This window comes from Pogoniulus pusillus, chromosome 30, assembly GCF_015220805.1.
Source record: "Pogoniulus pusillus isolate bPogPus1 chromosome 30, bPogPus1.pri, whole genome shotgun sequence".
NCBI lineage: Eukaryota > Metazoa > Chordata > Aves > Piciformes > Lybiidae > Pogoniulus > Pogoniulus pusillus.
In genome coordinates this window covers 5,017,668-5,030,186 of record NC_087293.1, presented here as the reverse complement: position 1 = coordinate 5,030,186, position 12,519 = coordinate 5,017,668, and the positions used below count along the sequence as shown (strand labels likewise).

At 46.6% G+C, this 12,519-nt stretch overlaps 1 long non-coding RNA gene across 2 annotated transcripts in view; it reads right to left on the bottom strand.

The window, feature by feature from the left end:
- The window catches only part of LOC135188616 (uncharacterized), a 130,961-nt gene extending 130,080 nt beyond the window's left edge, over positions 1-881 (bottom strand). For both annotated transcript variants that reach the window (XR_010307765.1, XR_010307764.1), the window contains exon 1: positions 802-881. This is a non-coding gene — a long non-coding RNA (uncharacterized LOC135188616). The remainder of the gene's footprint in view (positions 1-801) is intronic.
- Between the last annotated feature and the right edge of the window lie 11,638 nt (positions 882-12,519).

Sequence of the window (12,519 nt, the reverse complement as noted above, 5' to 3'; positions counted from 1 at the left end):
TTTTAACCAGCAATGGAAATGCACAGAGAGCCATAAAACCCACTCACACTGTGTTTTAACCATCAATGGAAAGGCACAGAGAGCCATAAAACCCACTCACACTGTGTTTTAACCAGCAGTGGAAAGGCACAGTGAGCCATAAAACCCACTCACACTGGAGTTTAACCAGCAATGGAAAGGCACAGTGAGCCATAAAACCCACTCACACTGTGTTTTAACCATCAATGGAAAGGCACAGTGAGCCATAAAACCCACTCACACTGGAGTTTAACCAGCAGTGGAAAGGCACAGAGAGCCATAAAACCCACTCACACTGTGTTCTAACCAGCAATGGAAAGGCACAGTGAGCCATAAAACCCACTCACACTGTGTTTTAACCAGCAATGGAAAGGCACAGTGAGCCATAAAACCCACTCACACTGTGTTTTAACCAGCAATGGAAAGGCACAGAGCCATAAAACCCACTCACACTGTGTTTTAACCAGCAGTGGAAAGGCACAGTGAGCCATAAAACCCACTCACACTGTGTTTACCCACTCACACTGTGTTCTAACCAGCAATGGAAAGGCACAGTGAGCCATAAAACCCACTCACACTGTGTTTTAACCAGCAATGGAAAGGCACAGTGAGCCATAAAACCCACTCACACTGTGTTTTAACCAGCAGTGGAAAGGCACAGTGAGCCATAAAACCCACTCACACTGTGTTTACCCACTCACACTGTGTTTTAACCAGCAATGGAAAGGCACAGTGAACCATCCTTCAGCACAAAAACATATTAAAAGCCATCTGGCAACTTACCCAAGGGGTAGAACTGCCAGCTGAGGTGTGAGCAGGTCTCCTGGTAGGAACCAGCACGCTGTGTGAGAGAAGGGGAGAGAAGAGTAGGGAAGGTGTTAAGTAGCCGCGCAGGTGAGGTGGGGATGTTAAGTGCCTCGGGTGATAGCTGTTGAGAATAATGAAGCTGACCTTGTCAAATGCCGTCATTATTGATAATAACAAAGTTCAACAGCATTGCTATAGCATTTCACAACTGTTAACCTTTATCGCCGGAGGGCTAATTGTGACCTTCCTCGTGTCTCCTTCACACCTAATTAGGTTTCCACTGTAAAGAGATAAAAGAGTGTTTGTAGCAGTGGGCATCTTTTTCTGCAGCTGAGTGAATTCATGAAAGAGTGAGATTGTTAAGAGACAGGAGGTGGGGGGGGGAGGGAGGGAATACAGAAAAAGGCAAGGAGGCATTAATAGACTTTAGAATAAAATCCTGACAGATTCAAATTGATTCTGCTGCCTGAGAAAATTGAGTGCGGAGGGAATTAGATTTATGCACTGTTAAATGTAACTGCCTGGCAGTATCCATACAGAAAGCTGTTAAAATGGTAATCTTTAGAGATGTATGAAAATTGTGTGTGAATAGACCAATGAACCATCACTCGGAGCATGCCTCCCCCAGCCAAATAACACAAGACAGCGTTATTATTATTAATAATGTATTGCAAACACTATGCATTATGTATGTAATTTAATCACAGCATCTAAATGTATAAGCAACAGCACAGGCCCTCAGTAACTTTTTTGTGCCTGTGGTTATATATTAACTTTCTCTCTTTTAGGACCCCCTGAGGAAATGCAGAGTGCTGCTGGCAGCCCTGGACAACTTGTCACCAGCTGAGCCAGGGTCCTTCCACCCAGCCTGGGAGGGAGGGAGGGCCTGTGATGGGCTGCTTGTGGGGGGTGTTGGTACTGCAGCCTCTGTTCAGGGCAAGAAAGCAACAGCTGGCCTGAAAGGGTGCCCGCTTGCACAGGCAGGGTGCACAGAGAGCCAAAGCATCTCCGACAGGATTTTTCTGGGGTTGTTTTAACCTTCTGAGTTATAAATACCTGACTGATAAACGCTACAAAGGCTAACAGACATGGACAGCATGTCGAGTCCCTGGGGGTTCTGAGTTACCATCAAGGAAGCTGGGAGCAAGTTTTTAACAAACACATCCACAGCTCAGACCGAGAGGAAAAATCAAGCTAGAAATAACTTCTTGATTTGCCCATTTGAATTCAGATCTGTGGTTCTTATGTCAGGCTTATCTTTGGCATCAAAGCAAGTCAGAGTGAGATGATGCTACCGCTGATGATAGGGACAATCACTGATTGATCTTTCAAGATCTGATTTAGATTAGATGCTGCCATATGCTCTTTTTATCATTCTAATGGTTGTAACTTCACTCTACATGTATTTGAAAGTGCACTCTCTGTAGTAATTGAGCTATTTCAGAACAGAACAAGTTGTTCTTGGGTTCTTGCTTCACCCCATCAAGTTCAGGAGGTTGTGAAAAGTACTAAGTCCAGAAGTACTTCCAGGTGAGCCAGGTAGTAACTTCCTTTAGACCTCTCTGGTGTCAAACTGGAGCACACCACACACTTTCTGCCACTGAGGAAAAGGCATTTCTGCACAGAACAATTTCTCCACTAAAGCCTTGCAAAGGAGCAGAGACATTTCCCAGTCCAATCAAATAAGCCAGCAGCTAGTACCCAGTGCAGAGATCTGAACAAAGCCTCTCACGTTCCCAGCCAATTCTCTTATTTGCCAGCTGTGTCGTTATCTTGAAAGGTGCATTTCATGTTCCTCCATCAACACTACTCCAGTTCTGTTCCAGTGCAGACAGCAACAGTTAGTCATGTGAAGGTTCTGTTTTTCAGCCACCCTGATGATGGCACTGATGCACCAGTCAAGAAGAGAGTGTTCAGTGCTCCAGCTTGGATGTTGTGAACTGGCCTGGCCTTGCGTGAAGTACCATTGATAAGATTTATACTGCTAACCAGCTTTTCCAGAGAGATCTGGAACTGCAGCACAGTATAAACACATAAACTGAGCACTTGGTAAAACAACATGGGCCAGCTAAGGGTTGTTCACTTGCCAAGACTCTTTCCACTAACTGCACAGTGAAGCCACATAAAGGTTACTGAGAAACAGTAACATGGACAAAGCTTCACCTAACACGAGGTGGATTTCTTTTTCTCTAGTTCTTATCTTTGTGAGGCAGCACTGAGAAGAACTTGCCCCACTTGTTACTGAGCCACCTAGAGCAATTTTCTTCTGTGCCTTTCAAAAGCAGGTGTGTAGCTAAGAATGCAATTCATGGATATCTTTCTAGGTGAGCTAAAATGTGCTTCTTCTGTGCTGACTTCACAGAAACTCTTTGCGGTTCTGCATTCTACTGCATTCTAGTGAAGGACAATCCTCTCTGGTTGCAGAGCATTTGTGATATTGGGAATTCCCTTTATGAGGGAATTTGAAAGCTCTGAACCTAAAAATACCTTAAAATTCACACTGCTGTTGGATATGAACCGAGACATAACAATTTCAAAAGGAGGTTCTTTGCTTTTAAACATTTAAAGAGCTGGAACTAGTCAAAGCAGTTGATAATTATACAGGAGAGCAAAGCACCAAAGCTGTGCAGCAGCTGCCTTTTCTTGGAGAGTCTTATTCTCCTAGGCTGGCCCAGCTTCTCACAGGGGAGCTTAAAATACAGCAAGAGCCCTTGATCCTCCCATATTTGAATCCCATACACAACACAGGGCTTCAAGAAAATCTGGTCAACACAGGCACATGGACTTCTGCTTCTGAATCCTCTAAATTTGGGTATAAATACCAGGAAAATCACTGTGCTCTTTGCAAGTAAGTTCAGATTCAATCTTAGGCACAAGAGGTACCAAAGAATACCAGTTGTGGGGCATTAGTGTTGCCAATATTGGCAAGGTAGGAGGGGTCTGCATAAATTCATGCTGCAGCTCTCAAAACCACAGAGGTGAGGAAGCCAACAGGCAGACTTAACCAAAATTCAAACACTAAGCAACCTGCAGGGAAGAGCTGTTCCTGCCCAGCTCCTGCTCTGAGCCGTAGCTGGAGTATGCCCTGAAGTCAGGCTGTTTATATCCTCCTGAGGGAGATAAGATGCCTTATCTACTGCATCTGGTTCCATTCCAGTAACTCCAGAGTCAACATGCTCCATCACGCTTCCTGAAGCTGCTATGTGAGAGAAACAGGAGCAGACTATCCCCACCTTGTCAGATAAGAGTTTAATAGGTAAACAAAGAAAGAATTTTGTTTTCAAACATCTTGAAGCAAGCTACTGAATGCAGATTACAAACATAGCAAAATGTTAAAAACTCTCATTGGTTTCTTTCTTCAAAGTATTCAAACTGCTTTCCTGGTATAAAAAGCTGGAGGAGCTGATAAAAGTCAGGCTTTGATGGGCTACAGACATCACTAAAGAGATATTTCCGTGCTTATTTGTGGAAAAACTTTCAGAAGAGAAAGCAAATTGGGGTCATGAGTACTCACACTTAGTGGGTTTTTCTGCACAGGGACTTTTTGGCTCTTGCTATAGACAACTAAGAATATATAGGGAATGACCTTCCCTTCTACGTGTGCCTCCCCGACTTTGGGGTGTGAATTACCCCCACGCCACCGTGTGCTCACGATTTCCTTACTCCCCATCTCAAATCAGTAGGAAAAGCAAAGTGCTTGTACTGGTTTACTACTTAAATAGGCATGTGCAAGAATGTGTTGACAAAAATGTATGGGGCAAATATTCTTGGGTGTCTGGCTCTGTGGAGATAAGTGTGCCAGCAAAAGCAAGAGTTATGTTTTATTCACCAGGTCGGCTCATTTTCAGACTAGCTTTCTATAACAAAAGTCTTTAGTAATATGGTTGGAGGCAAGAAAATACCTATAAATAGGACCAAGACCTGTCTGTGGGACTTGTACATGAAACTTTAATGGCAAGAGAAATAGCCTTAATGTATGGTGCTTGCCAAATTCCTTAGTGCCTTTCTGCCTACACTAACTTAGCGTGAAAGTAGGGAGCAGAATCAAGACAGGATTTCTTTATGTGTTCATGATTCTGTTTTCTTGAGACTTCTCTATCCAAAGCCTTGTACTGGCCTCTGCATCACTCCTCTTGCTCTGCTCTTGGATTCAGGGAACAAGACAAGAACAGCATTGCTTACCAACACTGCCAGTCGACTCAGTTCCCATTCTCATCCAAGCACCTCTGTTTTCCTCTGGGTCAGGGACAGTTGGACACTCCAGCCAAAATGCAATCTTCTCTTCAAAGGAAAAACTCAAAAACCACTCAACCAGCTCAGAGCTCTCTCTAGAAACCTTCACTCCCCCCACAGTGACTCCTCCTCAGGGACAGTTGGACACTCCAGCCAAAATGGTTTGGAGTCTTGGAGCCAGCCAGCAGAATCATAGAATCACAGAATCAACCAGATTGGAAGAGACCTCCAAGATCATCCAGTCCAACCTAGCACCCAGCCCTATCCAGTCAACCAGACCATGACACTAAGTGCCTCATCCAGGCTTTTCTTGAAGACCCCCAGGGACGGTGCCTCCACCACCTCCCTGGGCAGCCCATTCCAATGGGAAATCACTCTCTCTGGCAAGAACTTCTTCCTAATATCCAGCCTATGCCTACCCTGGCACAACTTGAGACTGTGTCCCCTTGTTCTATTGCTGGTTGCCTGGGAGAAGAGGCCACTCCCCACCTGGCTACAATGTTCCTTCAGGTAGTTGTAGACAGTAATAAGATCACCCCTGAGCCTCCTCTTCTCCAGGCTAAACAACCCCAGCTCCCTCAACCTCTCCTCATAGGGTTTGTGCTCCAGGCCCCTCACCAGCTTTGTTGCCCTTCTCTGGACATGTTCCAGCACCTCAACATCCTTCTTGAATTGAGGGGCACAATGCAATCTTCCTGTGCTAGTTTGAAGCAGGTTAGAATGTTTTGGTGAAAAGAACTAGATAATTGGTTGAAAAAGGAAAACATGGTTTTGTCTCCTTCCCTCATCAGTCTCGCTGAGAGCTCTGGGAACAAGAAGTAAACATTAGATAACATTCTCCATTTTGTTCTCACTTTGCTTTTGCCTTCAGACCAAGCCACATCTCCTTAACCTCACTGCCACTAAGCTTCCTTCTTAACCTCTTGGCTGCACCTCTATTCTTTCTCAAGATTGGGGTAAGGTTGAGAGGGGCAGGGGGAGGTGCTGGGGTGGTTTGAGAACCCTTCCTGGGGACTCAGGTTTCTGGGAGGGGAGCTGTGCTTCTGTATTGTTTATCCATTGTATATTTCTGTATATAACAGTATATATTATAAATATCTGCTTGCATATTGTGCTGCTGTAAATAAATAGCTTCATTTATATTCCCAGAGCCCGTCTGAGTTAGCTGGGGCAAAATTCAAAAGTGTGTGGGGGCAGGTTACAGCCTAAACCGCCACACTTCTCTTCAAGGGAAAAACTCAAAACCCAACCAGCTCAGAGCTCTCTCCAGAAACCTTCACTCCCCCCACAGTGACTCCTCCTCAGGGACAGTTGGACACTCCAGCCAAAATGCAATCTTCTCTTCAAGGGAAAAACTCAAAACCCAACCAGCTCAGAGCTCTCTCTAGAAACCTTCACTCCCCCCACAGTGACCCACTGGAGGGCTCACTAAAGGTCTGTCTGTGGACATGGCTCCCAGCAAGTGGGGTTCAGGAAGGACGCAGCTGCCCTGTAGATGTGCAAGTCTCAAACTCCAGCCATCCACTATTCCTGCATTTAGACAAACCTTGGCCACACAGAGAGACTCTGGAGATGAATGAGCCATTCATTTCTCTTCAGCTGCTCAGCTGGCCTTTGCTGTATCTATTAACTACTGAACCTCCAGTCTATTGAAATTGCAATCTGTCTTCCAAGACTTTAAAGATTCTTCCCTATGTGCCCTCTACGCATATTCTGCTACAAAAGGGATTTCATTCTGGGCAGTTCAGATGTTACCTAGGTAGCCCACAAGGAATTTCAGGTGCAAAAAAAATGGTAATTTCTACAACTAATTTCCATTTTACCAGCTTGATTTATGTATATTACATATCAAATACCAGATACTGATAATAAGTATCATTGTTTTAATTACTGTGGCTAATATAAAGCGTGATAATGTAGACTGCAAAGCCTTTTGTCTCTCCTTTCTCTTTAATCCCTCCCTCTCTGCAGTGTGCCTAGCCTGAGATTGCTCAGAAAGAACCCAGAACTACACATCTGTCACTGTTTGCTTTGCATGTTCATATGGACACCTGAGAAAGATTATAAATATCTCTACCTTGAAGTTATCACAGTATCACAGTATCACCAAGGTTGGAAGAGACCTCACAGATCATCAAGTCCAACCCTTTACCACAGAGCTCAAGGCTAGACCATGGCACCAAGTGCCACATCCAATCCTGCCTTGAACAGCCCCAGGGACGGCGACTCCACCACCTCCCCGGGCAGCCCATTCCAGTGTCCAATGACTCTCTCAGGGAAGAACTTTCTCCTCACCTCCAGCCTAAATCTCCCCTGGCGCAGCCTGAGGCTGTGTCCTCTCGTTCTGGTGCTGGCCACCTGAGAGAAGAGAGCAACCTCCTCCTGGCCACAACCACCCCTCAGGTAGTTGTAGACAGCAATAAGGTCTCCCCTGAGCCTCCTCTTCTCCAGGCTAACCAATCCCAGCTCCCTCAGCCTCTCCTCGTAGGGCTGTGCTCAAGGCCTCTCCCCAGCCTCATCGCCCTTCTCTGGACACGCTCAAGCATCTCAGTGTCCCTCCTAAACAGGGGGGCCCAGAACTGAACACAGTACTCAAGGTGTGGTCTAACCAGTGCAGAGTACAGGGGCAGAATGACCTCCCTGCTCCTGCTGACCACACCATTCCTGATGCAGGCCAGGATGCCACTGGCTCTCTTGGCCACCTGGGCCAAAGTGCAGCACCCTGCACTTGGAGCTATTGAACCCCATCCCATTGGACTCTGCCCATCTGTCCAGGCAGTCAAGGTCCTGCTGCAGAGCCCTTCTGCCCTCCAACTCAGTCACATCTGCCCTCAGCTTACTGTCATCTGCAAACCTAAGAATGTTTCAGGATAGTGCCACCACCCATCTGCCAAACACCTCCATGTCTTTATGGTGTGTGTGTCTCTAGTGTCCCAGAGGTTTTGCTCTCCTTTAGATGCACCCGTAGAGAAGGCAGTAGAAAATGTCACATATCCCAAATAGCTTTTACCACACCAGAGTCCTATAAAAGACTGTAATTTGCAATGGGAGCCTAAGGGAATTCAGCACCAAAACCCTATGGATGACAAGTGGGTTTGGGAGATCAGAACTCTCAGCCTAAGGGCTGACTGCAGTGTTGCTGGATTCCCAAATATTTCAGAGCAGAGCCAATAGTATTATCATGTCAATTAACAATCAGCAAGGGGAAGGGCTGGGCAAAGCCTATTTTCATCTGGAATTTAAAATACATTGTAAAGCTCTTTGCAGGGGGCCTGGTGGGGGGGCTGTTCCAGGTAGGAGCAGTAGCAGGACCAAAGGCTGTTAGACTGGCATGGATTTGCATGGGAACAGAGTAGAGTCATAGAATCATAGAATCAACCAGGTTGGAAGAGACCTCCAAGATCATCCAGGCCAACCTAGCACCCAGCCCTAGCCAGTCAACCAGACCATGGCACTAAGTGCCTCATCCAGGCTTTGCTTGAACACCTCCAGGGATGGTGCCTCCACCACCTCCCTGGGCAGCCCATTCCAATGCCAATCACTCTCTCTGTGAAGAACTTCTTCCTAACATCCAGCCTAGACCTCCCCCAGCACAACTTGAGACTGTGTCCCCTTGTTCTATTGCTGGTTGCCTGGGAGAAGAGGCCACCCCCCACCTGGCTACAATGTCCCTTCAGGTAGTTGTAGACAGTAATAAGATCACCCCTGAGCCTCCTCTTCTGCAGGCTGCACACCCCCAGCTCCCTCAGCCTCTCCTCATAGTGTTTGTGTTCCAGGCCCTTCACCAGCTTTGTTGCCTTTCTTCAGGAAGAAGGCAGGGAGGGACAGTACATCCACCTGACCTATGGAAAAGACACCTGCAACAGCTCTTGTAAATCTTGGCAGTGACAGCTCAGATGAGAACTTCTCCTGCTGCTGCCTCATTCACGATCTCATTTCATGATCAGAATCACAGACTGCCGCTACACCCACGGTGTTTAAGAACCAGCTCATGCCTCAAGGAAAATCACTTCCACAGCAAGTACACAAACAGATGCTTCAGATCTCACCCAGCCTGAGAAGAGGCAATGGGGATGGCTTGCTTAGCTCAAGAGGTGTTTGAATCCTGAGGTCAGAGAAATAAACCCCTTGGGTGCCTCTCTGCAGCATCTTCTGTGCAGTCTCTCAAAGGTGACTTCATTTCACAAGTGGAAACTCACCTGCTAGTTTCCATGTCCCTGGTGTCTGAGGACGAAGCCACCAACAGCTGTTTCCTTCTGCAAGGAAATAAAAGGATTAAAAAATCAAGCACTGCCACTGGTTTTAGCAGCAGAGCTTCTGTTCACACACCCCCAGTCTCACTTCTCCAGCTGTTCAGACAGGGCAAAACCTCCTGTGCAGCCCTGCTACTCAAACTCTCTGCCAGGTCCTGAACTTCCAATTCCATCACTCCTCGCTGTCACAGTCGTTGGGTATCTCCTTAACGGGGGCTTGCAGCTTGAACAGCCCAAGCCCGAGAGCCCCTGCAGTGAGCGTGGGTAACCCTCTGGCTGCTGCCCTGGCACCCTCCTGCTTTCCCGGCTTGACAGCAGTGTCTGGCTGGAGATTATCAGCCGCTGCTGCTCAGCAGGGCCAGGTCGTGTTTACCTAATCTGCAGACCAGGCACATCCACTCAGGGAGAAAAGAAGAAAATCACAGGCAATTTGTCAGAGCATTAGCTGATAATTCAGACAGAAATGTTAGATCTGGAGGCACAGCTCAGGGCTGCAGGGGAAATGTTATTGACTCTGACAGATCCCTGATGACATATCCACTCCCTCTCCCAGGGGCAAGGCTGCATTTAGACACACTTACATTTTCATTCACATTCCAGATTAATGCAGCGAGTGGACAGCAGGGAAAGAAAGTGAGAGAAGGTTAGGGGATGAAGAGGGAACCTGCATGGTTGGGGCTTGGTTTTGTCATCCCACCTCTGTAATCATGGCCTAATTATTTCCTTTAAAACTCATTGACTTCACCATTGTAATTATTGCTCGAGCTTAGAAATAAATATTCCTTCTGCTCAGAGACAGCCATCCCTGCCTACTTAATGATACTTTCTTTACTCTAATAGCTGAGAGTCCAGCTTTACACAACACTGCATTCTTCTGAGACCAGATCTAATGTTTCACAGCAGTCTTCCCAGCACCTCTGGCTCCCCAGCCAGCTGCATTTATTCACTGTCTCTCAGGCAGAGATTTTTAAGTGCCTTCAGGTTATTTTTTCTTTCTTTCTTTCTTATATGTATTCATAGCATCCAGTACAAAGCTGCCCTGAGCCTTCAATGACAGCTGTTAAGTAGCAAATAATAGTAATAATTGGAGCATATCTAATTGGGCTGCAGTTCTCAAATTCGTGTGCCTAAGGAGGTGCATTATCACAGAGCACAGCTCTGCTCCTAATTCACTCGAGTTGCCTGCAAAATGTCACATTGAAAGCACCTAAGGAAACCTCTTTGGTTTTGGACAGGCTGGTTAATTTTGGCAGGGCTTGGGTCTGACACTTCTGAGCTTCAGGATAACTTCCACCCATCTTTAAATGTACATCTTCAATGAGATGGATTTCTTGAGTAACTGCACGCAGAAATATTGACTGCTTCTAGTTGGAAATGATGTTCATGTGTTTCCATTTATCTCTGTTTCCACACCATTCAGCACTAAACCTCACTTCTGTGACTGCATTTAGTATTTCTCAGCTTTTGCTTAATGATTTTTACTTCAGGCAGCAGCTCTGCTGTGAGTGCTGATGTGTGATCCCAGATTTAGTTCCCTGTGCATCCAGAATACTCCTCTGCTGGAACACAGAATCATAGAATGGTTTAGGTTGGAAGGGACCTCAAAGATCATCCAGTTCCAATCCCTTGCCACAGGCAGGGAAACTTCCCACTAGAACAGGTCATTCATTCCTGATCTAGGGTAGGGTGTCCCTGCCCATGGCAGGGGGGTTGAAACTAGATGATCCTTGTGGTCCCTTCCAACCCTGACTGATTCTGTGATTCTAAGACCTCATCCAGCCTGGCCTTGAGCACCTGCAGGGGAGAAGCATCCACATCCTCCCTGGGCAACCAGAGACAACCGTTCAAGAACAAGGTTTGCAAGTGCAACTGGTGCCTCATCTGCTGGCCAATGGCAGAGGAAGCAATGTCCTAGAGATCACCACGAGGGATGAGTTCAAAAGCAAACACCTCCAGGGAAAGCTTCCCTCAAGATATCTCTAAAAGCTTTCTTCTCCCTTCCAGACTGGACTGAGAACATCAGCCACTGGGTTCACAGGAAATGTGGTTGCATTGCTTAGTCCTCACAGTAGTTTTCATGTGGCTCCTTCCTCATAAATTCAGGGCACTGACAACATCTCATTGGAAGCCTAGGAGAGATCTTGTTTGGCTGTGGGGTTTTGGGGGGTTCTTTTTGGCTTAGGATTTTGGGTTGGGTCTGGGTTGGGTTTTGGGATTGTCTGTTTGTTTTTTGTTGTTTGGTTTTTTTTGAGGGGACAGTGTTTGGTTTTTGTTGTGGTGAGTTTGGTTTGGGTTCTTTGATGTTGTTTTCATCTGGGTACCTTTTTGGGCATCTTTCCCCCCCCCCCCATTGTATTTTAGTGGGGAAAAAACCCAACCAAACAACAATACTTTTTTAAAATCAGGATTTAGTCAAATTTCACATATATTTTGGTTTGTTTTCTTTGTTAAATACAGGGTTTGCCTCCCCATTGGTCAAAATCAAACCTTGTTAATATCCAAAATTTGCAAGTTTTAGCATAACCTTTACTAGCTGCATTGCACAGAAGTGCTGGTAGCACTGAAAGCACCTGCCTTGCCCCAGCTTTCATCCCTCTCATTAGACTACACCACCTGTCAGCCTGTATATTCCTTACTCATTCCTGCCCAGGTAGTTCATAGAATCACGGAACAGTCTGGGTTAGAAGGGACTTTAAATACAACCCAGTTCCAACCATGGGCAGGGACATCAGCTGGGATATCAACTGCCCCTAAGTTCAAGAGAGATGTTGAGGTAGTGGAATGTGTCCAGAGAAGGGTGACAAAGCTGGTGAGGGGCCTGGAGCAAAACACTGTGAGGAGAGGCTGAGGGAGCTGGGGGTGTGCAGCCTGCAGAAGAGGAGGCTCAGGGCAGACCTCATTGCTGTCTACAACTACCTGAAGGGAGGCTGTAGCCAGGTGGGGTTGGGCTCTTCTCCCAGGCAACCAGCAACAGAACAAGGGGACACAGTCTCAAGTCGTGCCAGGGGAGGTCTAGGCTGGATGTTAGGAGGAAGTTGTTGGCAGAGAGAGTGATTGGCATTGGAATGGGCTGCCCAGGGAGGTGGTGGAGTCACCATCCCTGGAGGTGTTCAAAGCCTGGATGAGGCACCTAGTGCCATGGTGTGGTTGATTGGCTAGGCCTGGATGCTAGGCTGGACTGGATGAGCCTGGAGGTCTCTTCCAACCT